The sequence below is a fragment of the Heterodontus francisci genome, chromosome 22, assembly GCF_036365525.1.
Source record: "Heterodontus francisci isolate sHetFra1 chromosome 22, sHetFra1.hap1, whole genome shotgun sequence".
NCBI lineage: Eukaryota > Metazoa > Chordata > Chondrichthyes > Heterodontiformes > Heterodontidae > Heterodontus > Heterodontus francisci.
The window spans coordinates 66625421-66629996 of NC_090392.1; positions in this window are offsets into that span (position 1 = coordinate 66625421).

Sequence of the window (4576 nt, forward strand, 5' to 3'; positions counted from 1 at the left end):
CATTTTCAAGGCTGAGTTAGCCAGATTTTTGATCTACAAAGGAGTCAAGGGTTAGGGTGGGGCTGGCAGGAAATGAAGTTAAGAAACAATCAGATCAGCCATGATCTTATTGAATTGGGGGACAGGCTTGAGGGGCTGAATGGCCTACCCCTGCTCCTATTTCCTATGATCTCATGATCTCTCTCTAGTATCCTAATTCACCAGTCTTGCATCTACTTGCATGTTGAATGCCCCTGATGTGTTAGTAAGTCCTTTTCCAGGCAGATGTTTTTTTTACATCACTGCCGGAGTTCCTCAGGGTAGTGTCCTAGGCCCAACCATCTTCAGCTGCTTCATCAATGACCTTCCTTCAATCATAAGGTCAGAAGTGGGGATGTTCGCTGATGATTGCACAATGTTCAGCACCATTTGTGACTCCTCAGATACTGAAGCTGTCCGTGTAGAAATGCAGCAAGACTGGGACAATATCCAGGCTTGGGCTGATAAGTGGCAAGTAACATTCACGCCACACAAGTGCCAGGCAATGACCATCTCCAACAAGAGAGAATCTAACCATCTCCCCTTGACATTCAACGGCATTACCATCGCTGAATCCCACACTATCAACATCCTAGGGGCTACCATTGACCAGAAACTGAACTGGACCAGCCATATAAATACCGTGGCTACGACAGCAGGTCAGAGGCTAGGAATCCTGAGGCGAGTAACTCACCTCCTGACTCCCCAAAGCCTGTCCACCATCTACAAGGCACAAGTCAGGAGTGTGATGGAATACTCTCCACTTGCCTGGATGGGTGCAGCTCCAACAACACTCAAGAAGCTCGACACCATCCAGGACAAAGCAGCCCACTTGATTAGCACCCCATCTACAAACATTCACTCCCTCCACCACCGACGCACAGTGGCAGCAGTGTGTACCATCTACAAGATGCACTGCAGCAATGCACCAAGGCTCCTTAGACAGCACCTTCCAAACCCACGACCTCTCCCAACTAGAAGGACAAGGGCAGCAAATGTTTGGGAACACCGCCACCTGCAAGTTCCCCTCCAAGTCACACACCATCCTGACTTGGAACTATATCGCCGTTTCTTCACTGTCGCTGGGTCAAAATTCTGGAACTCCCTTCCTAACAGCACTGTGGGTGTACCTACCCCAAATAGACTGCAGCGGTTCAAGAAGGCAGCTCACCACCACCTTCTCAAGGGCAGTTAGGGATGGGCAATAAATGCTGGCCTGGCCAGTGACGCCTACATCCCATGAATGAATTTTAAAAAAAATTCGCCAGTCTTCCATCTACCTGCATGTTGAATGCCCCTGATGTGTTAGTAAGTCCTTTTCCAGGCAGATGTTTTTTTTAAAAATGTCAATCATTGAATTAAGAAGTACTCCATAAAGGTACTCAACAGCGGGGGAAGATGCAGATCACTGAGGTGCCCTGGCTGCACAGGGAGGTCCCTGGGCCCAGCGCGGGCCTTGAGGGTCTCGTCAGGATGCCATCAATGTCAGGGATCATCTGATTCAGGCATGTTTTGAGTGAGCCTCTCTGACGCAGGAGGAACCTCACATGATCTGGAACTCCCACTGAGCTGACTGTGCTAAATCTTCCATTGAAGATGCAGCCTGGAACATGTAAACTCTTACTGCCAATGAAGTTTACACATCTTGCCAGAGGTTTCACCCCATCACCATTGACGGACCCTTGCTCCTCTTCACCACTTCATACCTCTTTTCTTGTCCCCACCATTAATAAAAGGATACTCACACGTCTGGCTTCAAGTGTCAATATTTACATGGTTCGCATAAAGGAAAACAGTGTACAGTTCCAGGGAGAAGACACCCCAGTGACCCACTCAGTGCTCTGCCTGACAGGGTGGTTTTCTGTGCTCGGCAATGTCTACCCGGTGTTTCCCAGTGGCTTCAGAGGAGGTGGAGGCAGTCTGCTCACTTCTCTATGCCTGCATCTGAGATGCACGTGGCATTTATCGTCATCATGGAGATGCCAGTGGGGGCACCTCCAGCTCCTGCTGCACCTGCATCATTGCGGGAACAGCTTTCATCACTGGGCACTGCTTCACAGATGCTTCTTCTGTCAGAGGGCCAAGGAGGCTGAAAATGATAATGGAACCCCATGAGGGGTGGGACCCTCATCATCCTTGGTGACATCCTCAGCGCTTGGCTGGGACTCCGGATGGCTGGAAGGGCGCACCAACTGGGGCACAACTGGCAACCCTCCAGACATCCTTGCGCCATCAGTGCCATTAACTGGTCCATGCTAGATGGTGTAGCATGCATCCTGTGTACATCAGTGTGCTGTCTCTGCATGCACTGCACGTGCTACCACATATGGCATTTTCTGAGATTGGCCACTTTCTCAATCGAGGAGCTTATGTGCTCAAAGCCCTAAGCCATGTTGGCACACATGAGCTGGATGGATTATCTCCATTCTCAGCCCACGACCTGGCACTGCCTCAGGGAACTCCAAAATGTGGCAGCACATCTGTTGCTGTTGGGCTAGCTAGAGACTCCTTTCCTCTGACTCCTGAGGCACTGCATCTGTGCCCAGATGAACAAGGTTATGTCCGTCCTTCTGCCTTTGAGGGGCTCTGCCCACAGCTGCCTCCACCTCTGGCACTTCCTCCTGCACACTAGTGCTGTACTCCTCATCCAGTGCCACCCTTTCAAAATGTGCACAAGGACCCACTGAGGTGACTATTGTTGTGTTGTTGGATGGTGCACTTGTAAAGTGTGATGTTGCTGCGCTTGGCCCGGTAGTGTTGAGGGAGCTGTTATTGCCTTGACATCTGCACTTGTGGGAGACACAAGAAAAGATCATGAAAACTAGCCTTGGAGAGCAGAGGTGCTGCAGTGCTAAGGCTTCCCAATGTAACTCAGCCTTTGGTATGTTGCCGGATTGCCGGATGGGGTGGAGGGCTATGCACCCCCATACTGAACACATTCCACTCTCTAAACACCATCTCCACCATAGATGCCCATTTTGCCTTGCCCGGCTTCCTCATGGTCCGCGACCCTGGCGATGTCCACGGCTCCCCCTCCCATGGCTATGATCACCTGAAGGTAGGGAAACCTTCCACCAGTGTGGGTCCTCTCCTGGGCATTGTGAGCCCATTTCTCCTGCAAGGACAAAAGAGAGAGAGGGAGAGATAAGGCACTGCTGTCCTCTATGGCTAATGCCAGCTGCTCCTATTCATTAGAAGATTCATGTTTCAGTGCTGGCAGATCCTCAGCAGCACGATGGCTTTGGGTCATTCTGAGGGGTCAGTAAGTGCCCTGGACTCACACTCCTCCCATGTTCAGGAGCAGCATGCACTCTCAGGCTCCTCAGCTGGTGTCTCTGCTGGAGAATGAATACCCAGAAGCCTGTACTGAGGGTTGTGGGGTTTCCACTTACCTTGCCAGAGCGTATCAGGTCATTGAACCTTCCGACACTGGATCCAGTTTCTGTGTGCCACATTCCTTCTGCTGACTGTGTCAGCTGTCTCCATCCAGGCCTGCATAATCTGGGTGGGTGGCCTCCTCCTGCCACCCTTTGGGAAGAGGACCTCCCTCCTCTCCCTTTCAGCTTCAAGGAGGACCTCCAGGTCTACATCAGTGAGTTGATTATACAATATTAAAGTAGTTTGTACAATGAACAATTCTATGCTAACTTGTAATGGACTATAACTGGATATGAAACTCTTTTAAAAAGTCCAGCTCCTAGTAAGAGATCAGTCCCTCTTAGGCAGTAGTGAATATTCAGCCCTGCCTCAGATTCCAGGCCTCTGGCTCTTCTGAGACATTCTTTATTTCAAAGCTTCTGTGCTCTTCCAAACTAAGTTACAGCAGTGAAACAGCAGCACAGTAATGGATGCAGTGGTTTGTTTAAAGCAGGCCCGCACTTGAGTAGTCTCATCTCCGTCCATGCCCCTGTAGCTGCTAATTGGCCACCAAGCCCATCTGCAGGCTAGTTAAGGGGGCACCACTGTGAAACTCAGGGCTGGTGACTTTATCCTGGGGACAGGTTCGGGCTCGGGAACTGGTCTCGGCTTCCATTACATGTCCCGGAGGGAAAAGCCTGACTGAAGTGACAGCTTGCCCTTTCTTAGTGACTTTCACCTTTGGTACTTACTCCAGCTCTCAACCTTACCTGAATGCTGATACATAAAGTACAAGTATCTAAAATAGTATGGATTGTGAAAAGGGTTATTTGATCTATCAAGCAAAAGTTTAGCAAAATTTCTCCCTGACTAACAAACGTAATAAAGGAAAATGCAAGGTTACCTACCTATCCTTAAATCGCTACCATTCAATCTCTGGTTAGTTGCCCCCATGGATAATATTTCAATATGGTATTAAATCATCCTTGTCCATATTAATGGGTATAACCTCCCTGCCCATGCTGAAACAGATTTTTAGCTAACACTTTTTTACAAGAGTTGGTCAACATAATAATAGTTGCTTCTACCTGGCGAGTGTTCCATATGCCAACTATTTGAGGCTTATTACCTTTACATTTGTGTCCTTTAGATTCCTGCTGGTACTGTAAATGAATGGGCATTGGGTAAAGATGGCATCAGA